This window comes from Macrobrachium nipponense, chromosome 28, assembly GCF_015104395.2.
Source record: "Macrobrachium nipponense isolate FS-2020 chromosome 28, ASM1510439v2, whole genome shotgun sequence".
Taxonomy (NCBI): Eukaryota; Metazoa; Arthropoda; class Malacostraca; order Decapoda; family Palaemonidae; genus Macrobrachium; species Macrobrachium nipponense.
The window spans coordinates 44,172,318-44,198,932 of record NC_087217.1 but is presented as its reverse complement, the minus strand read 5'-3'; the positions used below and the strand labels follow the sequence as shown (position 1 = coordinate 44,198,932).

The 26,615-nt window shown below is 37.2% G+C and overlaps 1 protein-coding gene across 3 annotated transcripts in view; it reads left to right on the top strand.

Annotated features, from left to right (window-relative positions):
- LOC135201700 (ATP-binding cassette sub-family C member 5-like) overlaps positions 1 to 26,615 on the top strand; it is a 362,327-nt gene that overhangs the window by 77,065 nt on the left and 258,647 nt on the right. For 2 of the 3 annotated variants that reach the window (XM_064230857.1, XM_064230855.1), the window contains exon 2: positions 19,225 to 19,250. The exons of the other annotated variant lie outside the window; for it this stretch is intronic. The gene's annotated coding sequence lies outside the window, so the exon portion shown is untranslated. The remainder of the gene's footprint in view (positions 1 to 19,224; positions 19,251 to 26,615) is intronic. 3 annotated transcript variants of the gene reach the window in all.

Sequence of the window (26,615 nt, the reverse complement as noted above, 5' to 3'; positions counted from 1 at the left end):
TATACATGTGAAACTAATTTGAATTAGTTTCTATTTAGAAGAAAATAATAGCTATAGAAAGATCAACCTAAGAAAGCTTTAATGAAAGTAAGCCTTTCTTAATGTATTCGTCAGTTTTGACTCCTACAGCTTTCCAACGCGTCCAAATGAAACAGGATGATATGCAAGGAATTCGATAAAAAATAAGACTGAATTATATTCTTTGTTTGATTTTTTTTTTTTTTTTTTTTTTTATGATTGCGTTTTTTGTTTTTGACTTTGAATAAGTCTAGGTCTGAGTTAAATATGTTAAGCATTATGAAAAAGGATAAGAAGAAAAGGCGAACATGGCTAATAAAACAAGAATACGGGAATAATCAAATCAAGCAGATTAATATATATATCCCTTATATTATATATATATTATATATATATATATATATATGATATATATATATATTGTCGATTTAAATATTCATTTTATATTACATATCCGAGAGAGTATACTGCTGAAAATAGACCTAGGGTAATCTATGTTGAAAATCAGAAGTCCGATTTAGGCCCACTAAATGTATCATGCAAATTATTTTATTGATCAAAGGACAAAATTAGTTTAATTAAACATCGTTTTCAAAGAATGTTAACGCCAAGCTTGATGTATTGTTTATCGGCTGTAGGAGACGAAATGACAACACCCCAGTGCAGTACGATACGTTGAGTCAAGACTCGAGCGGCAACAAAGCCAACTTCAAAATGATTCGGTATGCTGTCATAAAGCTAGAGTTTGAGAATAAAATTAGAAATCGTGGACCCATCGGTATATTTTTTTCCTTACTTTGCAAAATAATTATCTTTAATACATTGAATAAATCTACTCTATTCTAATGTAATTTATTTCAAGTATAGCACCTTTGAAAGGAAATGTTATTTTATTATTAAGTAATAATCTGGCATCTGCATATGGCAATATTTCCATAACGAACAATGAATTAAGAAACTACGCCAATTCTTCATTGGCCGTCTGTACATACAATCGTACGAGGAGGCTCGAACGAGGGAGAGAGAGAGAGATGAGAGAGAGATGTTATATATATATATATGTTATATATATATATATATATATATATATATATATATATATATATATATAGATATATACACAGATAGAGAGAGAGAGAGGAACCATGTTTTTATATATATTATGTATATATATATATATATATATATATTATATATATATATATTATATATATATATATAGTATATATATAAATATATATATAAACATGGTTACCTCTCTCTTGATTTTTATATATATTATAAATATTATTTTTTTTTTCTCCTCTCCTCTCTCTCTCTATCTGTGTATATATATAACATCATTACTCTCTCTCTCTCTCTCTCTCTCTCTCTCTCTCTGACTTCTTCTCCCTCCCAAGATTTTTCTTCTTTTTTTTTTCCAGCATCGAGACCATTAGCGCCGTCAGCAAATTGACTTCCCGTCTTCCTCCTAATCCTTTTTTTCGCTTTTTGTTATTTTATTCTTTTTTATTATTATTTTGTATTCCTTTTTCGTCATTTCCTTCTGCTGTCTTACGTGGTTGGTTTTTATTTCAGATATATTTTCCCAGTTTCTTTGTCTCTGTCTATCCAGTTTGTTTAATATTTGTTGGCCTGATTTTATCGTCTTTCATCTATGTTTCTCGATCTTTCTTTCACCTTTTAATCGTCTTTCGCTTTTCTATTCTGCTCTTCTTTCATTTGTTATTATTATTTTCTCCTTTATTGTCTTCCTTTCTAAGCGACTCCTTTCTGGGTTTCACGTTCGTCGCTCTGTCTTTTTTCCTTCGTTTATCCATTGTTCTTCGTCCTTTTATTCTGTCGTGTCTTACATTTTCGTTATATTTCATATAGTTTTGTATGTTTTATTATCTGAGTTTTTCACTGTGATTTTTTAAAATTTTAAAAATAATTTGATGTATAATTTTCCTCTTACTATTTTTTTGTCTAATTTCAAATCATATGATCTTTATTTTCCTTTCACTATAAATTCTGTTTTCAATTTTAAATCATGTGACGTATAATTTTCCTTTCACTATAAGTTTTATTTTAATTTTTAATCATTTGATCTTTAATTTTTCTTTCACTATAAATATTGTTCTCTATTTTAAACTCTGTGATGTATAATTTTCCTTTCACTATGAATTTATTTTTCAATTCTAAATAAATTGATGTATAATTTTCCTGTCACTATATTTTTTTTCAACTATGTATAATCTGTCATATATTTGTTTTTTTTTTCAATTTTAAATAATTTGATGTATAATTTTCCTGTCACTATATTTTTTTCAATTTTAAATCATTTTATGTATAATTTTCCTTTCACTATGAATTTTTTTTCAATTTTAAAGCATGTGATGTATAATTTTCCTTTCACTGTGAATTTTTTTTCTTTTGCAATTTTAGATAATTTTATGCATATTTTTTTCCTATGGTTGCAAATATTACCTTTCAAATTATTTATCGCTCTTTTGTATTTCCCTCGAAAATGAATAAATAATTCTCTTTGAAAAAAGACAAAAAGAAAAAAAATTTAATTATATTTTATTATGATGTTTTGGGGCAATTTCTTGTATAGTTGCAAATAGCAACTTTCTAATTATTACTGCAGTTGTATATTTCTCTCGAAAATTAGAAAGATTCTTTTTGAAAATAGAAAAAAAAATAAACTCTTTCTTGGCTGAATTTTATTATATAGTTTTAGGCAATTTTATATCACTCTCCCATTGAAAACGCTTCGTCCTGCCCACGTTTTTACAAACGTTTTGCGAGATTTTCCTTCCTGAGAGAGAGAGAGAGAGAGAGGGGGGGGGGTAGGGGGGGGGGGTCCCTTCACCAGACGCGGAGGATTTGGAGCGTAATAAAAAGACGAAAAGTCCTTTCGCCAATTTTATCCTGGGATTCGGAAGGGGAAATTCTACTCCTGCCCCCTAGTACTCCCCATCCTCCTACTCCTCCTCCTCCTCCTCTTCTTCTTCTCCTTCTTCCTCTTCTTCTTCTTCTTCTTCTTCTCCCCCTCCTTCCCATGCCATGAAGAAATTGAAAATGAAAAACTTCCCATTTGTCCCTCTTCCCAGCATCCTCGCCTCCTCCTCCTCCTCCCCCCCCATACCATAAAGACATAAAAAATTGGAAATGAAAAATTCCCATCCCTCTCTCTTCCCTGCCGCCGCCTCCTCCTCCTCCTCCTTCCTCCTCCTCCTCCTCCTCCTCCCTCCTCCTCCTCCTCCCCACTCCTCTCCATTCCTCCGCCTCCTCCTCCTCCCCATACCATGAAGAAATGAAAAAAAAATTGAAAAGGAAAAATTCCCATTCGTCCCTCTTCCCTGCCTCCTCCTCCTCCTCCTCCTCCTCCTCCTCCTCCTCTCCCCCACCATAGAAACATGTCGAAAAAAAAAACATAAAGTCCTGAAAAATCAATAAAGCTGAAATCAAACGAACAGGAAACAAATCGTCTAGGAAATACACCATAAAAATAATTTTTTTTGTGAAATGAAGAATATCACTAAACGTACGAAGCCAAAATTACGAGTGATGAAAATTCGAAAATTTTTTCAACGAATTTCATGGCATTGGGAAGCCATTTTTCATTTTTTAAAATTTTTTATTTTTTTATTCCGCGATTTTTTTTCCCATTCAAAGAGTTTTTACGTAGTCTTGCTCTCACTGAATTGTAAAAAGATTGACTAGATGTTTTCCCTTTTCATCTTCACTAATCTAGAAGAGAGAGAGAGAGAGAGAGAGAGAATTTTTTGCTAGGGATTTTGTGATTAGAATGGGAATGTTTGCATCGAATGCAAACATTACACGACGAATGGAAAACGCTAGGCAGCATTGAATGCAAACATTATACGACGAATGCAAAACTCTATGCAGCATCGAATGCAAACATTATAAGACTAATGGAAAACGCTATGCAGCATTGAATGCAAACATTATACGACGAATGCAAAACTCTATGCAGCATCGAATGCAAACATTATAAGACGAATGGAAAACGCTATGCAGCATCCAATGTAAACATTATATGACGAATGGAAAACGCTATGCAGCATCGAATGTAAACATTATATGACGAATGGAAAACGCTATGCAGCATCGAATGCAAACATTATAAGACGAATGGAAAACGCTATGCAGCATCGAATGCAAACATTATACGACGAATGGAAAACGCTATGCATCATCGAAATGCAAACATTATATGATGAATGCAGAACGCTATGCACCATTGAATGCAAACATTATACGACATTAAATGCAAACATATAAACGATGATGCAGAAAGCTAGCAAGTGAATGCAAACGCTCTCGAATGAAATGCAAGCAAAATGCTATGCAGCATCAAATGCTAACATTATACAACGAATGGAAAACGCTATGCAGCATCGAATGCAAACATTATACAACATCGAATGCAAACATTATACGACGAATGCAGAACACTAGCGCATCGATGCAAACATATGCGTGAATGCAAACGACAGCAAAACAAATGATATATACGAGAAAACGATGCGCAAACGCTATGCAGCATCGAATGCAAACATTATACGACGGATGCAAAACGCTATATAGCATCGAACGCAAACATTATACGACGAATGCAAAACGCTATGCAGCATCGAAATGCAAACATTATACGACGAATGCAAAATGCTATGCAGCATCGAATGCAAACATTATACAACGAATGGAAAACGCTATGCAGCATCAAATGCAAACATTATACGACGAATGCAGAACGCTATGCAGCATCGAATGCAAACATTATACGATGAATGCAGAACGCTATGCAGCATCGAAATGCAAACATTATACGACGAATGGAAAAGGGCTTTTTTCTAAAATCAGCATCGAATGCAAAACATTTATACGCAGCAAAACGAATGCAAAACGCTTATTGCAGAATCGAATGCAAAAATTACAACGACATGCAAAAATGCAAACATTTACAGCATCGAATTGCAAAACATTATACGACGAATGCAGAACGCTATGCAGCATCGAAATGCAAAAAGTAAAACATATACGACGAATGGAAAAACGCATGAATGCAGCATCAAATGCAAACATTATACGACGAATGCAAAATGCTATGCAGCATCGAATGTAAACATTATACGACGAATGCAAATCGCTATGCAGCATCGAAATGCAAAGCATTATACAACACCGTTGGCGACTGCTGCATTCCTTCCCTTGTCTTGTACATCATCATCGCCACTGTATACTGTCCGCCATCACGACTGCGACTGACTGTCACAGTCAATTCGTAAACGTAAATATATTGGGTTTATTTTTTTTTTTGTTTAAACCTCCTCTGAAGTATTCACGCGCGCCTCTATTTGTTTTGCTTTCTGATTTAAACCTTGCTCGCTTATTCGGGACGCCATCCCCTGACGAGGGGGAGGGGAGAGGGAATGGAAGGGGATGGGCTGGAGGAGGGAAGTGAGTGGTAGACACTTAGGGGGGGGGGGGGGCCACGTATCCGCGCATGCCGGTACTTGCATTCTGTTTAAGGGCGCATTTTTCGGCGGGGGAGGTGGTGGAGATGGGAAGGGATAGGGGAAAGGGGGGTAGAGGGGGCGGGCCGCCGGAGGAGGGAGGGAAAACATCTGCGCATGCCCGTAGATGTTCAAGGGCGCTATTACAAGTGCGATGACCTCTCGCGGACCTGTGCATTGATCGCCTCTGTGTCTGCCTGTTTCTGTGCGTGCGTGCGTGTGTGCGTGTCTATGTCTGTGTCTGTGCGCGCGTGCGTCTGTGCATGCGTGCGTGCGTGCGTGCATGCGTGAGCTTAAATGGGTGGCCCCGTATATCTTCAGCTTATGCAAGCAGGACGAATTCCACTCATCTGTCGTCTGAAGCATAATTGCATACGATTGCAGATCAGTCCCGTTTTTTGCAGTAGCTCTTGGCAACATTGTTTGTTCAACACTTTTTTATCTTTGCAATAATTTTGTCTTAGCAATAATTTTTGTCTTTGCAACAATGTCTTAGCAACACATTTTGTCTTTGCAATGTCTTTGCAACAGTACCTAAGCAACACATTTTGTAATTGCAATAATTTGTGTCTTTGCAACAATGTCTTAGCAACACATTTTGTCTTACAAAAATGTCTGCAACAATTTTTGTCTTACAACAATGTCTTTGCAACACATTTTGTCTCTGCAACAACGTCTTAGTAACTCATTTTGTCTTACAACAATGTCCTAGCAACACTTTTGTCGTACAACAATGTCTTAGCAACACATTTCGACTTTGCAACAATGTCTTAGCAACACATTTTGTCTGCAATTATTTTTGTCTTTGCAACAATGCATTATCAACACATTTTGCCTTTGCAACAATGTCTTAGCAACATTGGATTTGCAGCGCTGCCTTCTGCATCGTCGAGCAACGTAGTAGATTCCACTAAGGGGATTATTTATTCGCTTTGAGTGCCTAGGTATGCACGAATGCACGGATGCTTCGCATGGCTGTTGAATGCGGCCAAGCAAGCATCCGTGCATTCGTGCATACCTAAGCACCTCAGAACGAATAAATAATCCCCGTAGTGGAATCTACTACGTTACTCGACGATGCAGAAGGCAGTGTTGCAAATCCATTGTTGCTAAGACATTATGCTGCATTCCTACAGTTCCTTCTGTAGGATTTCGGAGCCATTATGAAGCGACTACAACTTTGTCGCCTTATCGGTGCCATTTATAAGAGCTTGTGTGCGACCCAGTAGCTGTCCGCATCTTTATAGTGGGAGCTGCGAGCGACTGCGAGCGACTGCGAGCGCGCAAGCGAGCAATAGAGCTGGAGAGCGACTGCCCTGCATGCTGAACAGCTTCGCTTTCTTCTGTTTAATCGCTGCGAATTTTATTTTTTTAATTGCTAGAAATAAGTTATATTTTAATGATAATAATAATAATAATAATATTTCGGAAGGAGACCCTCTCGTAGACATGTTTTGTTAAAAATGATTGCTGCTCAGCACTATAAATCTTGTAGAGAGTCTTCTCTATTTTTCTGTTGACGGCTTTCTCGTTGTTGCTTTATACTGGCGAGCAACGCACCAAAGGGCATGGTAAAATTCGGTTGGGTCATTTGGTTTATTATTGCTTATACAATTCTTCTCTCTCTCTCTCTCTCTCTCTCTCTCTCCAACGCGACTTTTCCTCCAGATCAGAGAGAGAAGAGAGAGAGAGAGAGAGAGAGAGAGAGGAGAGAGAGAGAGAGAGAGAGAATTGTATAAGCAAGAATTGTATAATCAATAATAAACCAAATGACTCAACCGAATATTATCATGCCCTTTGGCGCGTTGCAATAATAATAATAATAATAATAATAATAATAATAATAATAATAATAATAATAAGGGAAAGGAATTCCACAATATGTCAGTTTGATCTTGACTCATGTGATTATGAGTTTTTTTTGAATAATAATAATAATAATAATAATAATAATAATAATAATAATAATAATAATAATAATAATAATATTTTTTTTAATTTTTTTTCTCGCGAAGTTATTGTATATAAAGGATCATAAAAATACTTGGTTATTTCATTTCAAGAAAATTTTTTTTTTTGTTTTGGCGATTCGCGGAATTTCTCCCATTAGAATTCTCTCTCTCTCTCTCTCTCTCTCTCTCTCTCTCTCTCTCTCTGTGTGTTTGATTACGCAAGCACGGCGGGCGGTCTAGATCTGCCACAGTCCTACCCCAGGCAAGGAAGCAGGGCCCAACTTTAAGAAGAAGAAGAAGAAGAAGAAGAAGAAGGAGATGAAGGCGCCGTGATGCCACTTTTCCTGTCTGCAAACATGACCTTGAATGGTTGTTGCCAGGAAGCCCGAAGTTTGGCAACTCCACTCGCCTCTCGCCGCTGCTGCTGCTGCCGTCGAGTGCGCCCTCAGGCATTCGCAGTGCTTGAAGAGAGAGAGAGAAAGAGAGAGAGGGAGAGGGAGAGGGAGATAGGGAGGTCTCCTGCTGCTGCCCTGCTGCTTGCATTTGTTTGCTTCCAGGTTATGACTGCCCGTGACCTACTGCTGTTTCGCGGCGTTGGTTTGATTGGGGATATGTTTATATTATATATATATATATATATATATATATATATATATATATATATATATATATATATATATATATATATAGAAGCGCTCTCGCGCGCTCGATTCAGTTCCCCTGGGGATTTCGACGAGAGAGGAGCTACGTGTGTTTACAGGGCTTTTAATTATTGCTTACATTTTTGTTTGATGTAAGACCTGGGTGACTAGGTCTTTGGGCCTTCTTGTTTTCAAGAAGCTTGGCTGAATGCTTTTGGGACGGGGTGGGCGGGGGGGTGGAGGTTGGGTTTGCTTGGATGGGGGGGGGGCGCCGTTTCTTGCACGCTTTCCCAGGATTTTTTTTATGCTTGTATACCTGGCGAAGTAGTAGTAGTAGTAGTAGTAGCAGCAGCAGCAGCAGCAGCAATAATAATAATAATGACAATATATACAGGTAGTAGACCCTCTTTTAAATATTATATAAATTATCCTAGGCTGTCTTTTAAACATGTATAATAATAAGAATAATAATAATAATAGCGCTTCCGTCACGTGATACTTAAGGAGAAAGTAGTTTGCGAATGTATTTAAAGAAAGTGCCGAATATATTTAGTGAAAATACCGAAATTATTTATAGAAAGTACCGAAAGTACTTAATGAAAGTACCGATTATGTATAATGAAAGCACGGAATATATTTAGTGAAAGTATCGAAAATATTTATAGAAAGTACCGAAATTATTTATAGAAAGTACCGAAAAAATTGAATGAAAATACTGAATATATTTATAGAAAGTACCGGAAGAACTTAATAAAGGTACCGAATATGTTTAATGAAATTACCGATTATATTTAATGAAAGTACCGAAGGCCTTTTCAGCCATCTCATCGAAATCGTAGTTTAACACATCTCACTCAATCAGAGGTCGACGAACTGGGTACAGGAGCTGAGGAACCCGGGTATTTTGGGTTTAGGGGTCGGGGTAGGGGGGCGAGGTTAGAGAGGGAGGGTAGAGGGGGAGTGGGAAGGGGGGGGAAGGGTGGTGGTCGACTTCGGGTATTATATAAGGCGACTGCAGGAAAATCAGCCGGTAAAGAAATGAGGGGGAAAGAGGCCATAAGTACATACCCACCCTCTCTCTCTCTCTCCACATTATCATTAAGACCATCTAAATTCTTCATACCCGGTGGCTGCTTTCATTGATAAGACTTTGAATTCTCTCTCTCTCTCTCTCTCTCTCTCTCTCTCTCTCTCTCTCTCTCTCTCTCTCTCCTGTAAGGGCTCTCTTGGGAATAAAGTGTCTTGTCCACAGTCGAATATTATTCAGAATTTGTTGTAGTTTTTTTTTATTAAATTCTCTTGGGAAATTATGATAAGTTGGTGGAAGAGTGTTTACTGACAATTCAAACTAAACAACATTATTAATTTTTTTAATATGATTATGAAATATAATAATGAAAAACGGAAAAGGGGATTCCATCTTAGTTTAAAGGACTCATTTCAGTTCTCAGTTCAACCAGGCAGCATTTGTATTCTGCTCGGTGGAACTGACCTTGACGTGACTGGGTTTGATAAGTGACAGAGTTCCTTTGGGGAGTCAAGCTATAAAGATGAAAAGGCGTTCCTCTGTCCATACACCTGTAGCTTTGTGCATTCCTCTGTTCATCCACCTGTGGATTTGTGCATTCCAAAAAGGTATTCTTTTGTTCATCCACCTGTAGCTTTGTGCATTCCAAAAGGACTTTCTCCTGTTAATCCACCTGTGGATTTGTGCATTGCAAGAAGAACTTTCTTCCGTTAATCCACTTGCAGATTTTTTTGCATTGCAAAAAGGACTTTCTTCCGTTAATCCACCTGTGGATTTGTTAACTACAAAAAGAAATTTTGGGGAGAGCTATTGAATAAGAGTTCCTGCAGGTACGAGGCCAGTATGATCTAATAACTGCTGTGAAAAACGAGGCTTCTGGAGCTTCTGAAGAATCAATGGCCACGTTTTTGTAAAGAGCTTATTCAGTTCCTTACAATAAACATATTTCCTGGCACGATTTGTGGAGAAGTTTAGTCCAGCCCAAGGAACAAGACCCCCGTGCTGGTATGAGCCCACTTTCCTCTAATTCAGCTGGGAAAAATGAGGCTCCAAGCATATTTAGGAGAGAGAGAGAGAGAGAGAGAGAGAATTTTTTAATTTGACGAATGGAACTGCTGGCACGAAAGACGCCGGATAAACAGTTTGCATCAAGCGTGATGCAAGTCAGTGAGAGAGAGAGAGAGAGAGAGAGAGAGAGAGAGAGAGAGAGATAGACTTCCTGGAGTCTTATCTCGTGGTGGGCTATGATTGGAAGTGCATCGAATAGATTTGATGGCTTTTGTGGTAATAATAACAAAAGTGGGCGTGTCCTCCTTTGGCTCCAACATTAAGGCTTCTGCAGTTCGTCGTGGGTTGTTACCATTTCAAGGAGGTTGTCACTCATTTGATGACGAGTCTCGAGTGGCTGCTGTTTTGCCTCTTCTCTCTCTCTCTCTTCTCTCTCTCTCTCTCTCTCTCTCTCTCATTTTGGCCATTTAATATCTATATACCCGGCTTTGCTGCTTTCATAGGTAAGATTCCTGGAAGTTTCTCTCTCTCTCTCTCTCTCTCTCTCTCTCTCTCTCTCTCTCTCTCTCTCTCTCTCTCCTGAATTCGGGGCAACATTCAAATATTGAAGAATCTTACTTTATAATGATAACCTCTCTCTCTCTCTCTCTCTCTCTCTCTCTCTCTCTCTCTCTCTCTCATATGAATGCGTACTTTCCAGCTGTTTATGTGAAAACTGCTGATTACGCAGCTTCTAAGTTATCAGTCAGACATATCAGTCAATTAACAGGACTTCCGTTGCACATTTCGTTGAATTGGCAATGTTCTCAATTAGCTAAACGTGGGAGTGGCAGATTTTGCCCATTTCAGCAACTCCATCATAATCTAGTCTCTGAACATCTGTTGGCAAAGCACATGCACGGAATGTGTCATCTGTTTCCAAGCTAGCACGTGTGTTATCGTCATGGGTTACAACTTCAAGTAATGTACAGATATCCCTTGGAATTTGCTATGATTTTGATATTTGCTTATAGGCCTAACCGTATTAATCAACAGACAGGCCTATGGGAGTTGTAGGGAGGGACTTTTCTTAAATATTATACTTAGGCTTTTAGTTAATAGATTGCAAATACGAGTTGTTGATGGCTATAGGCATGTTATCTCTGGCGTTCCTCAGGGTAGCGTCCCTGGCCCGTTAATATTAATTCATTTTGAATGCAAATGAAAATATTGTTTGGTCGTGAAAACAAGTTTTTTTTATTATGAATACGATGCTGCTTCATTCGCTGAATCTTTCAAAAGAGATTAAGCTGAAATGTCGAATGGGGCCATTTTATGGGAATGAAACCACACCCTAACAGAACTTGACTTATAGCATGATATATTTGGGTCAATGGGAAGGCCAGCCCAATGCCTCTTTCTTGCGCAAGCCTGAAGCCAGCTAGAATGAAATGTATTTAAACTAAGCCCCTTAACAAGAGTTGAAATGTTTTGAAACAAAGTTCCCTAACAAGAATGAAATGTATTTAAACTAAGTCCTTAACAAGAATAAAATGTACTTAAATAGAGGCCCTTAATAAGAATGAAATGTATTTAAACAAAGCCCCCTAACAAGAATGAAATGTGTTTAAACTGAGCCCCTTAACAAGAGTAAAACGTATTTAAACTAAGCCCCTTAACAAGAATAAAATGTATTTAAAGAAAGCCCCTTAAGAAGAATTAAATGTATTTAAAGAATGCCCCTTAACAAGAGTTAAATGTATTTAAAGAAAGCCCCTTAACATGAGTAAAATGTATTTAAACAAAGCCCCTAAATAAGAATGAAATGTATTTAAACAAGCCCCTTAACAAGAGCAAAATGTATTTAAACAAAGCCCTTAACAAGAATACAATGTATTTTTACTAAGCTAACATTAGTAAAATGTATGCAAAGAAAGCCCCTTAACAAGAATAAAATGCATCTAAAGTAAGCCTCTTAACCAGAAAATTAAATGTATTGAAACAAAGTTACCTAACAAGAATGAAATGTATTTAAGCTAAGCCCCTTAACAAGAGTAAAATGTATTAAAACAAAGCCCCTTAACAAGAATTAAATGTATTTTTAATTAAGCCCTTATAATGAGTAAAATGCATGTAAACAAAGCCCCTTAACAAGAATGAAATGTATTTAAAATAAGCCCCTTAACAAGAATAATGAAATGTATTTAAACTAAGCCCCTCAAATATGAGAGTGACCAGACACTTTGTCCTTAGGTAGAAAAATAGTAGTATTCCTTCTCTCCGTTTGAGTTTCTTGCCCCTGACATTTAAACCCCGGGTCAAAGCTGCCTTGGGTCTTGATCTGCTTGGAGAGTCGATACCAAAGCACAGTGACCCCGAGTTGTTCCTCCTTCACTGCTGCTGCTGCTGCTGCTGTTGCTGTTGTTGTTGCTGCAAGGCTGCGAGGTTTTAAGAAGGCTCGGCTGTGACGTAACCCTTCACGTGGTTGAAGGGAAGGAGGGAGGGAGGAGCCACGTGAAGAATTAGGAGGAAGGGGGGAGATGCGAAGCGCCTCCCTTTTCCTTGAGCGGCAGCTCAGGGGTGAATGGGGAACCTTTGGGAAGAGAAACAGCGAAATGTTTGACAAGAGAGAGAGACAGAGTTAAGGAAGAGGAACTGAGGAACGTTTGAGGAGAGAGACAGAGTTTAGGAAGAGAAACAGAAACGTTTGGCAAGAGAGAGAGACAGAGTTTATGAAGAGAAACAGAAGAATGTTTGGGAGAGAAACAGAGAAATGTTTAACAAGTGAGACAGAGTTTAGGAAGAGAAACAGCATAGAAACGTTTGGGAAGAGAAACAGAGGAAAGTTTGGCAAGAGAGACAGAAGAGAAACAGAGAAACGTTTGGGAAAAAAGACAGAGTTTAAGAAGAAAAACAGAAACGTTTGGGAAGAGAAACAGAGACATGTTTGGCAAGAGAGAGACAGAGTTTAGGAGGAGAAGCAGAGAAACGTTTGGGAGAGAAACAGAGAAGCGTTTTGCAAGAGAGACACAGAGTTTAGGGAGAGAAACAGAACCGTTTAGCATAAGAGACAAAAGAGAAACAGAGAAACGTCTGGCAAGAGAGAGACAGAGTTTACGAAGGGAAACAGCAGAGAAGTGTTTGGCAAGAGAGACAGAGTTTAGGAAGATAAACAACACAGAAACGTTTGGCAAGAGAGAGATAGAGATTAGGAAGAGAAACAGCAGAGAAACGTTTGGCAAGAGAGAGACATAGTTTAGGAAGAGAAACAGAGGAGGTTTGGCAAGAGAGAGGTAGAGTTTAGGAAGATAAACAGCACAGAAACGTTTGGCAAGAGAGAGATAGAAATTAGGAAGAGAAACAGCAGAGAAACGTTTGACAAGAGAGAGACATAGTTTAGGAAGAGAAACAGAAGAATGTTTGGCAAGAGAGAGGTAGAGTTTAGGAAGAGAAACAGCAGAGAAACGTTTGACAAGAGAGAGACATAGTTTAGGAAGAGAAACAGAAGAATGTTTGGCAAGAGAGAGGTAGAGTTTAGGAAGATAAACAGCAGAGAAACGTTTGGCAAGAGAGCGACAGAGTTTAGGAAGAGAAACAGAGAAACGTTTGGCAAGAGAGACAGAGTTTAGGAAGAGAGACACGGAATTTACGAAGAGAAGCAGAAACGTTTGGCAAGAGAGAGACAGAGTTTAGGAAGAGAAACAGAGAAACGTTTGGCAAGAGATAGACAGAGTTTAGGAAGAGAAACAGCAAAAAACGTTTGGCAAGAGAGAGAGACAGAGTTTATGAGGAAAAACAGCAGAGAAACGATTGGCAAGGGGACGACAGTTTAGGGAGAGAAACATCAGAGAAACGTTTGGCAAGAGAGACAGAGTTTAGAAAGAGAGACACAGAATTTAGGAAGAGAAACAGAAACGTTTGGCAAGAGAGACACAAGAGTTTGCGAAGAGAAACAGAGAAAAGTTTAGGAGGAGAAACAGCAGAGAAACGTTCAGGAAAAACGTCTCCCGTACGGAAATGAGATCTATTTCTGCACGAGTGATTTATGAGACCTGGGAAACGAACCCGACTGGGGTTTGAGGAACGGAGGGGTGTGGTGGGGCGGGGGGCGGGGGGGGGGGGGGAGGGGGTGGCGGGGCGGGCGGTTGCGGGCGAGCGTGTTTGAAGAAAATCTAGATATCCTCATTATGCATCAGCGCAAACCTCACAGTCTTTAAATTATACGCGCGATGATGACGAAGTGCGCTGTGTGCCAAGTCAGAGGTATGTAATATATATTCCCTCGGTCTCTGTAAGTTCAGTCAGTCAGTCCCCAAACCCCTCACGTGGTGGACCACGTGAGGGTCGCCGGTAAGGAACGTTGCCGAATATGTCGGAATTTTTAGCTAGCTGGCTGCCTGGCAGAGCTGCTTTTCTTGCTGGTTTTTATATGGAAGGGTGGGGGGTTGAGTGACGCTGCTTCTCTCCCTGTTTTCTGCGAAAGAAGTCTTTTGTTCTTGAGTCTCTGGAGATCAAAGTCTTTTCTGCTTTTCTCATTGTCTTCCATAAATTCAGAATCATTGCTGCTTTTTCTACCTGTTTTCTGTAAATCAGATTCTCTGCTGCTTTTTCCTCTGTCTTCTGTAAATTCAGAATCGTTGCTGCTTTTCCTCTGTCTTCTGTGAATTAGAATCATTACTGCTTTTTCCTCTGTCTTCTGTAAATTCAGAATCATTGCTGCTTTTTCTACCTGTTTTCTGTAAATCAGAATCTTTACTGCTTTTTCCTCTGTCTTCTATAAATTCAGAATCGTTGCTGCTTTTTCTACCTGTTTTCTGTAAATCAGAATCATTGCTGCTTTTTCGTTACTCTTCTGTAAATCAGAATCTTTCCTGCTTTTCTTCCGGTCTTTTGTAAAACAGAATCTTTGCTGCCTTTTCCTCTGTCTTCTGTAAATTCAGAATCGTTGCTGCTTTTTCCTCAGTCATCTGTAAATTCAGAAGCTTTGCTGCTCTTTCCTCTGTCATCTATAAAATCAGAATCGTTGCTGCTTTTTCCTCAGTCATCTGTAAATTCAGAAGCTTTGCTGCTTTTTCCTCAGTCTTGTCCAATTCAGAATCTTTGCTGCTTTTTCCTCTGTCATCTATAAAATCAGAATCGTTGCTGCTTTTTCCTCTGTCTTCTGTATATTAGAATCATTGCTTCTTTTCTGCTTATATATACATCAGATTCATTGCTCCATTTTTCACCATCTTCCGTAAATTAAAATCTAATTCACGAAGAAGTTGAGTAGACAGACGTCAATGAGAAGAGTTAATATATCCTTTGGAAAGGGGTCTTCCGTTCTTTGTCATTAGTTAGGAGTGGATTTTGATGTTCAGGAAGTGACAAATTAAGTGATTTCCTGCTGGGTTGTTGTCTCATCTGCGCATTGTTTTCCGTTGTTAAGTTTTTCCTGCATTCCGTTGTTTGTTTAGTGTGAGAAAAGCATGTTAGCTTTTCGCTATGTACCTTTCATTCATTCGTCTACTCCCTGCTGTTGGTTTTGTTGTGTTCTATTTAATAGACAGCGTTCTATCTTAAGTTTATTTGGCTGCGTTCTCTTCAACAGACAGCGTTTTATCTCAGTGTATTTGACTGCGTTCTGTTCTCTTTAACAGACAGCGTTTTACCCGCAGTGCATTTGGCTGCGTTCTCTTCAACAGACAACGTTTTATCTTCGGTGTATTTGACAGCGTTTTCTCCAACAGATCTGCACAGAGAAAGGTTGCGTTTTCCTCAACAGATTTGCGCTGTGTAAGGTGGCGTTCTCTTCAACAACCTCCGAATGTTTCTTCAAGTTTGTTATTGTTTATGGTCCTGTCAGCTGCACCAGTTTGGTTTGGCATTCAAGACGCCTCCTCGCTTCGCTAATTGTACAAACACGTTTCTGACTTCGGTAGCAAGTTCTCTCTCTCTCTCTCTCTCTCTCTCTCTCTCTCTCTCTCTCTCAGCTACTTCATTCTCGCGTGTTTTGCCTATTTTTTTTTCTATTTTTAATGACAGCTGTTTCTTTTGTCCATTCTGCAGCTGGAACAAGTATGTGTGCATGTATATATATATATATATATATATATATATATATATATATATATATATATATATATATATATATAATATATATATATATATATATATATATATATACATATATAAACTTAATTTCAGCAGGTTATATTCCCCTGTTTGTTGGCTGTATACTATTTGAGATTTCAGCTATATTATTATTATTATTATTATTATTATTATTATTATTATTATTATTATTATTATTTTATTATCTATGCGTCATTTAAACCTAAAAGTAAATATCTGAAACTATCGAAAACCCCACGATTTCTGAAGCCATCTGTCAAAATCAAACATCTGGAATCATTCTTCTGTCAATAGAGAGATTTTTGCAATACTATTGCTTTCATTTCTACCCTTCGTTCTCCTGTTCATATTATGATCTGATTTCTTGTCTCCTTCGTTTTCTGTTCTTTCCCACTTTGTTCTTCTGACGCTTTCCACCTTTATTTTTACTCTTTTTTTTTTTTTTTTTTTTTACTTCTTTTTCTACTCTCTATAAGTTCATTCCTCCTTCTTCATCTGTTTCTTACTCGAAGTATCCCTCCCCCAACCCTCCCTTTCCCATTACGCCAAGGGGTAGATAGATAGCTGGCTTAAAACTTACGTAACACTCTCTCTCTCTCTCTCTCTCTCTCTCTCTCTCTCTCTCTCTCTCTCTCTCAGGTAGACGTGGTGTTTATATATTTATAGATCTCCACATGAGCACTTTACATGTTGGCATAAAATGTCATCAGTATGACACATACACGATGCCTTCTCTCTCTCTCTCTCTCTCTCTCTCTCTCTCTCTCTCTCTCTCTCTCTCTCTCTCATGATACAATATACGGGCCCTTGTATCTTTTGTTTAGCAAATACGATCGCATGGCGCTGAAATAAACTCCTCTCTCTCTCTCTCTCTCTCTCTCTCTCTCTCTCTCTCTCTCTCTCTCGGGCTACCTTACCTTATATAGCATTAAATATTAAACGGCCATCCAAGGGAGAATTCCCTCATGAAGAGAGAGAGAGAGAGAGAGAGAGAGAGAGAGAGAGAGAGAAACTGTACCTTTGGACTGACTGTCTTTTTTTCCATTTGATTTTTATCTTGTCAAAGGACATAAGTCAGGGAAGTTTCTCAAACCCGCTGCCTCTACTTTTATGATTTGTCAAGTTAATGTAGTTATTTGTCATTTTAATGGCATATCTCTGCCCACACGACTGTGAGGAGTGAGAGAGAGAGAGAGAGAGAGAGAGAGAGAGAGAGAGAGATTTATGACAAAAGGACGGTGTTCTTTGGACGATGGTACATTGCAAATGTCACAGAGCTTTCATATGTAGCTGCTCTCTCTCTCTCTCTCTCTCTCTCTCTCTCTCTCAGATTCAACAGGCACTAGGCAACTCAAATGCCGTAACTACGGCCATAAAATGTAAATATAATTGCCTCTAGATGTCAGCAAGGATGTATAGTAGAGAGAGAGAGAGAGAGAGAGAGAGAGAGAGGAGAGAGAGTTACATAATCTGAAAGCAATATTCGTGAATTTCATTCTCATCAGTAAGAGAGTTTTGAAATATGAAATAAGATTATTTCTCTCTCTCTCTCTCTCTCTCTCTCTCTCTCTCTCTCTCTCTCTCTCTCTAAAGTACATATCTTTCAGCATTTATATATATATCTATATATATAGATATTATATATATATATATATATATGTATATATATCTGATTTATGAAGTAGGGTGAATGACCTCTCCAAAACTCACTCACACGTAATGAATGAAAGTTAGCTTGGGAAAGACCTTGGTTCTGGAACGTAGGAGGGGGGGAGGGCTGGTGGTGGAGTAGGGGGCGGCGGTTGGGAGGGAGGAGTTGGGATAATGGGAAAATTAGGGTAAACTCATTAACCAGTTCGCTGGCTCTCTCTCTCTTGACACCTTGGATCATGACTACTGTATATACATGTATATGTACGTAGTCTCACTTGTTTGCAAAGTGAAACTAACGTGTATTCTTGAATGATTAACATGTATCTCTTATATTTGATATCTGTATATTTTTTATTCTTTATATTCATTGGATTGTTGAAAGTGTTGCATTATTATCTTTCCGAATAGATTTTTTTTGTGTTTTTTAATATTTAAACTAGTTTAATGGTTGTGGATCCAATGGTTTGTTTAAGTCTGGCTGTAAGCTTCATGTTTTCAAAGTAGGAAAAAAGGTCAAGGGGGAAATAACGTATATATAAACAATATATATATATATATATATATATATATATGGAGTTTGAATTCTCAGTTTGTGTCGATGTTATCGGTATTCATATTAGCTCCTGGCGTCGCGAAAGTGAGTGTTTCGAAGGCAGAAGTTAGTTTCATGTGAGATTTAAAAACAAATTTAATACTCTCATCTTATATATTTATATTGTTTTCTTCTCCTGATTTGTATTTTTATTTTAGTCTCACATCTATTGTAACTATGCTTTTTTATTTTCCATTTTAAAAATAAAAGTTCCTAGGTTAGTTTGTTAGAATTTTGATATATTTATGTTGGTGTTTTCACGATTCTGGAATTAAATGCCCCGACTCGTATATTTTTAGATTAACTTATTTATTATTTATTTATAATTTTGCTTTCGATAGTTTTAACATCTTTGATTATTGTATTTTTAAAAGTCATATCTTATATATTTATAATTTTTTCTTTTATTAATCTGCATATGAAGCTACTTCTAACATTGTTATTATAAAATGAAACCAGTAAGATTTGACAAAGTCTGATATTTTTTCAGGTCTTAATTATTACATGAATGAAGCTCTAATGTTTTTGTTCTCTGTTATTTCTTAAAAGTCTCAGCTTTTATATTTATAATTTTGCTTTTATTCATGTATAAAGTTACTTATAATATTATCATGAAAATGAAACCAGTAAGATAAGACAGAATCTCAGATTTTTTCAGGACTTAATAATTGCATGTATGAAGCTCTAATGTTTTTATTCTCTGTTATTTCAGGTGTCAGAGTTTCCTGGGCCTTGCTGGTGAGTTTCTATTGCACAGTTTGCTTGCTTGCATGCGCATGCACGCTCAAGCGTGTAAGTCACTCTCACTTATTCTCGCTGAGATGTTTAGGTCTCTCTCATTCTCTCTCTTTCTCTCTTAAGACTTACACCAACTCTTTTAGATCTTTGTCTGTCTGTCTGTCTGTGTGTGTGTGTGTGTGTGTGGTGTGTGTGTGTGTGTGGTTCTAACACTCGCTCACTATGTCTTAGATCTTTAGGCGCTCTCTCTCTCTCTCTCTCTCTCTCTCTTCTCTCTCTCTCTCTCTCTCGTGAATAAAAATTTTTACACCTAATTTTTTCTTGACAGTCAAGCATATAAATCCAAACGATCTCTCTCTCTCTCTCTCTCTCTCTCTCTCTCTCTCTCTCTCTCTCTCTGTATATACGGAAAAAGCAGGCTTTGGGGCTATAAATTCTAGAGTAGTGGCACTGAGTGCCAGATGGGATGAATATATGACGTGGTTCCCTTTCACTTATGCCAGGATTAATGATTGAAAGGGGGGCGGGGCGGGTGAGAGGAGAAGAGAAATCGTGTGTTTATGTGTAGTCATGCAATCATGCACACACACACCACACACATATATAGATATATATATATATAGATATATAATATATATTATATATACTATATATAGATATATATCTATATATACGTCTATATATATCATATATATATATATATATATATATAGATAGATATATACATATATATATATATATATATATATATATATATATATACGTATATCTATATATATATATATATATATATATATATATATATATATATATATATACTGATGTTTGTTCATATTTGTTCGATCATGTAAACAGTTAGGTATAAGATTTATTTATAAGAGAGAGAGAGAGAGAGAGAGAGAGAGAGAGAGAGAGAGAGAGAGAGAGAGAGAAGAGAGATGGGAGTTTCCCCTTGCTGCAGGGATGATACGGAAGCCACTCACTCCATAAATAATAAACAATGGAGGGCGGGAGGAAAAAAAAGTATATATCTATATTTTTTTTACTACACCCTTCATCATGGGTGTCTATCCGCCAACGAAATCCGGGTCGCAACACTGGGCTAGTTGAACCTCCCCTTCCCTCTCTCTCTCTCTCTCTCTCTCTCTCTCTCTCTCTCTCCCTCCGTCCTACCTCTCCTACCTTTCCCCCTCCCAAGCTTTTCGGGAAATGCCATAGACCCCTTATACGTGTTTGGACGAAAGGTGTTTTTGTGTATGGTACACACCTGTGAATCTGTGTTTTTGACTGATTTTGTGTGTGTATGCGCGCGCGCGCGTGTGTGTGATGGGATTGGGTTATACTCCAGAAGATTTCTTGCAGTATAAGAAAAATTGTATTGTGTTATTTCCCCAGAAAGGTTTTTTATTTTTTATTTTTTTTGCGCAAGCACGAGTTAAAAAAAGGATGCGATTGGTTTCTATCACTAGAGGGTTAGCTGCATGCACTGTTGGGTTATGTTGACCGGGGTTTCTTCAAGCACTATTGGGTTAAATCTCAAAATTCTCTCTATAAGCACGAGAAAATAGGATCCGATTGGATTATTTCCTCAGGAGGATGTCTGCAAGCATTAGAAAAAAGAACGTGAACTGGTTATATCCCAGAAGGTTTCCTGGCAAGCACGAGAGAAAAAATTATGACTGGTTATATCCTGAGACGGTTTTCTGCAAGCACGAGACAAAAAATTGTGCTTGGGTTATATCCCCAAGTTTTCTGCAAGCACGATTGGGTATTATCTCTGGAAGATATTCATGCAAGCTCGATTGGGTTATATCCCAAATTGTGTGTGTGCAAGCACGAGAGAATCAAAGGTTATGTCCCCAGAGTGTTTTCTGCAAGCACAATGGGGTTATATGACAGAGGGTTTTCTACAAGCACAATGGGGTTATATCACAGTTTTTTTTCTGCAAGCACGGTTGGGTTATACCTCCAGAATTTTTTTGTTTCTTGCAAGCAACCGGTTGGGTTAATACCTCCATAATTTTTTTCCTGCCAAGCACGGTTTTTTTGGGTTATACCTTCCAAGAATTTTTTCTGCAAACACGGTTGGGTTATACCTCCAGAATTTTTTCTGCAAAGCACGGTTGGGTTTTATACCTCCAAATTTTTTTCTGCAATTTTTTTACGGTTGGGTTATACCTCCAAATTTTTTCTGCAAACACTGGTTGGGTTATACCTCCAAAGAATTTTTTTCTGGCAAGCACGGTTGGGTTATACCTCCAGAATTTTTTGTTTTCTGCAAACACCGTTGGGTTTAATTACCTCCAGAACTTTTTTTGTTTTTTTGCAATCACGGTTGGGGTTTACCTCCAGAATTTTTTTCTGCAACACGGTTGAGTTATACCTCCAGAATTTTTTTCTGCAAACACGGTGGGGTTATACCTCCAGAATTTTTTTCTTGCAAGCAACGGTTGGGTTATACCTCAGAATTTTTTTTTCTGCAAGCACGGTTCGGGTTATACCTCCAGAATTTTTTTCTGCAAACACGGTTGGGTTATACCTCCAGAAATTTTTTTCTGCAAGCACGGTTGGGTTATACCTCCAGAATTTTTTTCTGCAAGCACGGTTGGGTTATACCTCCAGAAACTTTTATGTAAGCACTGTTGGGTTATATCCCAGGTTATCTGCAATCACGGTAAAAAAAGACGTATTGGTTATATCCCCAGAAGGTTTTTCTGCAAGCACGAGAAGAAAAATGATATCTCCAGAAGGTTTTCTGCATGCAAGACTGGGTTATATAACCCAGGAATACTTGCAAGCACTATCGAAAAAAAGTGACTGCCATATCTCCGGAAGGTTTTTCCGCTTCTTCCGTAGCACAGAAGAAGGAGAAGAAAAAGAAAGAGAGAGAGAGAGAGAGAGAGTGGCGTGGTGGGTTGGCCTCTTCACCCGGGTCGGCGAACGGAATGGAGCACATGCAGGTGACGTAACCCATCCGACGAAACGCTCCGAAACAGGAAGTCTGCTTCACTCTATACATCTCGGCTTGGAGGAGGAGGAGGGGGTGTGTGTGGGGTATGGTGGTAGGTGGGTATTCAGGCCGTTAACCTCACTGGCATGAAAATTGGAGCATTTGCCTGCATCTTTATGAAACAAGTGTAGAAGTGATGTGTATCACACGAAAGTCTTGAGAGAGAGAGAGAGGGAGGGAGAGAGAGAGGAGGAGGAGGAGGAGGAGGAGGAGGAGGAGGGGAGAAATCGTAATTCTTCAGGGGAGAGAGAGAGAGAGAGAGAGAGAGAGAGAGAGAGAGAGAAGAGAGATTTTTATTTTTCCCCTGAAATGAGTGAGCATGAATATTTTGTTTTTATTTATTTTTTTTTATTTTTTTTTTTGGGGGGGGGGGGGTGGGGGGGGATTGTAAGCCTTCAGGAGAGAGAGAGAGAGAGAGAATGATTTTTTTTGCTCTGAATGGAGTGAGCGTCAATATCTTGTTTTTAGTTATATTTTGGGAGAAATCGTAAGCCTTCAGGAAAAAGAGAGAGAGAGAATAATGATTTTCTTTGCTCTGAATGAAGTGAGCGTCAGTATTTTGTTTTTATTTATTTTTTAAGAGGGGATGAAGGGGGCTAAATTCCTTAGTGCGTCACAATTAAGGGAAAATTGGAACATACTTGACATCACATGAGGTTAAAAATGTTGTAGAATGATTTTAAATCTTGTTGAATAGATTGAAATAAAAATAAATGAATGAAATCCACTCGATCAATCAATCCGCAATGAACACTTCGGAATCCCAAATAGGAATTTAGGTTCCTTTCCCAAATAATAGCTATGCAGAAAGTTTTGGCTTTCTCGGGGAGTAAGCCTGGAAACTGCTTGTGTTGTCGGTGGTGGTTGCGTGGTGGTGGTGGGGGGGGGGGGGGGGGGGGGCGGGGGGGCGGTGGGTGTTGATAGGAAAAAGGTTCTATGGAAGAGCCTAGAAAGGTCTGACAAAGGTGATTCGCGTCGAGTTAAAGATACAGGAATTTTAGGATAGGATATCTATGATTCATTTATTATTATGAAGATTTAAAAAGATAAATAATGTGTATGTTAAACAGTACAGAAAATCATTATTATGAAAATTTGAAAAAATAAACAATGTGATGTTAAACAGTACGGAAAAAATAATTTCTAGTAAAATACAGCGTAATTATTTTAATGACTTTTTTTAGTTTAAAATTATTTTAAATTTATGACTTTAATTGGTATCAATCATAAATAAAATGTATTGAAAATTGTCGTAATTTGATGACGTTTCCATTTGTCATTTCAGTCATGAATAAAAAATTTAACATTGTCCTAAATTGATGAAGTTTATAGTTATATCAGTAAAAAGTTTTAAAATTTATATGATCTCAAATTGATGACATAATAGTTATATCAACCATAAATAAAAAAGATTTTAAATTGACCCAAATTGATGTCTTTTTCATTAGTCATATTAATCATAAATAGAAAATTTAAAATTGCATTAATTTAATGATTTTTTTAGTTATATCAATCATAATTTCAAAAATTTAAATTGCCCTAAATTGAGGAATTTTCTAGTTACATCAATCATAAATTTTTTAAAATTAATCTTAACGAAATGATTGATGAAATCGTATTCTGTCTTCAAGTGATTTTCCCTTTAATATTTGTAAAATGATCTTAAATTGATGATTTTTCCAGTTATATGAGTCATGAAGAAAATCGAGTTTTCTGAATGAGCCGCGCCCCATGAAGCTTTCAGCCACGGTCCGGTGGTGTCCTGCCCCAAAACGAACGATTATGGCAAACTTTAACCTTAAATAAAAATGAAAACTACTGACGCCAGAGGGCTGCAATTTAGCATGATTGATGATTGGAGGGTGGATGATCAACATGCCAATTTACAGCCTTCTAGCCTCAGTCGATTTTAAGATCTGAGGGCGGACAGACAAAGTGCAGACGGACAGACAGACAGACAAAGCCCATTTCAACAGTTTTCTTTCATAGAAGGTTAAAAATGAATCACTAGGAAATGATCGATGGGTTCGTAGGCTGTATTCAAGTGACCTTTCCTAATAATAATCACTTTTTTTTGGTATTAGTCATAAGGAGAAAGCTCCCTGAAGGCTCTCTCGTACCATGTTCGACGCCTATGTGAGTGAGGTCAGCGTTTTGTTAAGAAATTAGACAAACCTTGCAATGATGTACACGCCCCGTCAGTAGGAGTGTAAGTCGTTGAGCATATATATATATATATATATATATATATATATATATATATATATATATATATATATATATATGTGTGTGTGTGTGTGTGTGTGTGTGTGTGTGTGTGTGTGTGTGTGATGTATAAGTGTGGGCGTTTAAGAAATATATGATTTTATAAAAAAAAAAAGCTTAACTGTTGCAAGGCATATGAAAATTAAACACAAATATGTTAATATATATATATATATATATATATATATATATATATATATATATATATGTATGTATGATATGTATGTATGTATATATATATATATATATATATATATATATGTGTGTGTGTTTAATTTGTATATGCCTTTATAACATACATACATACATACATATTCAGGCTATATGTATATGTGTATGTAGGTATGTGTGTGTTCAATTCATAGATGATTTTACAACCGTAAATCATTAAACTCTCTCCCTCTCTCTCTCTCTCTCTCTCTCTCTCTCTCTCTATGAAACCTAACAACCCATTGAATTTCATTCCCCCTTTTTAAATAACTTTGCTAACTTTCTCGTTTTGACATTTAAATCGGTCGACGAGACAGAAAAAAAAGAAAAAAAAAGAAAAAGAAAAACGGTTAACGAAGAAGATCAGTTTCCATGACAGAAAGTCCGAAGCGAAAGTAAAACGTTTTTTAATTGGAACGCGATGTCATACAGCCCAATTGGTATCGTTAATCTTTTGTTGTTATTCCATTTGTGTTCGCCTTGATCTTTAAAATAACTACAGAGGCTAGAGGGCTGCAAATTGATAGTTTGATCACCTACCCTCCACTCATCAGACATACCAAATTGCAGCCCCCTATCCTCTGTATTTTATATTTACTCAAAGGTTAAGTTGGCCATAATCTTGCGTCTGGCAATGATGTAAACCAGGCCACCTCCGGGGCGTGGTTAAAGTTTCATGGGCCGCAGCTCATCCAGCTAATACCGAGACCATCGAAAGATAAGCTCTATGAAACTCCATTGGCGTGGATTTTTTAGTTGTTTTATTTTGTGAAAGAGCGTGTTAGCATTACTATGTAAGATAGTCTTCAATAATTTGCGTGTTACCCTGTTTTCAGGAGAGAGAGAGAGAGAGAGAGAGAGAGAGAGAGAGAGAGAGAGAGAGAGAGATACTTTTGTATTTTTCACAATATTCAGTTTCTCCCTTCTCCAAGTGTTCTGTACACAGAGGTTACATAATCCATGGGATTTGTTGTTGCATATCTTGACGTACCTCAAATGTTTGTTTGTTTGTTCGCGTATATATGTTTTGTGTGTTTATTCCATGTAACATTAATGTGTAGATTTTATTGGTTGACTGATGATTAAAGCACTTTATTTTTATATATACTTCTTGTTGCAGTCGTGAATGTTATAAAAATTTGGAAGTTAGAAAAATGAATTACGTTTGGATATTAGACAAAATGAATAAAGTGTGTATATTAAAAACTAAATAACATTTGATATTAGACAAAATGAATCAAATTCGTATATTAAAAACAGAATAACATTTGGATATTAGGAAAAATGAATAAAATTTGTATATTAAAGCAGATTAACATTTGTACTTTAGTCGAAATGAATACAATTTCTATATTGAAATCTGAATAACATTTGGATATTAGGAAAAATGAATACAATTTGTATATAAAAAATGAATAACATTGTGATATTAGACAAAATGAATAAAATTTGCATATTAGACGAAATGAATTACATTTAGATATTAGACAAAATGAAGACCAACTAGATAATACGAAAAATAATAACATTTGGATATTAAAAAATGAATAGAATTTAGAAACGAATCAAAATGAATAACAATGAATAACAAAATCTACCTTTGTATTTATTCCCCATAAAATCCCTATTCTTGTCAATCCTTACATAACCCATCGCCCCTTTGGGACACATATTAGCCTTATGCCAATGCTAAACCCATTATGAATAATGATGAATGATGAAGAACAGTGGGGTCTGTATCCTTCCTTATACCCAACGTAATCCGATGGCATAACTTGGGTCTGTGGGCACGAGATGGTATACTGTCATCTCATGTGGGGAAACGGGAGTTGAGGTATGTTTTCGAGACTTTATTACGTCGTGTCTGTGTATCTGGGCAT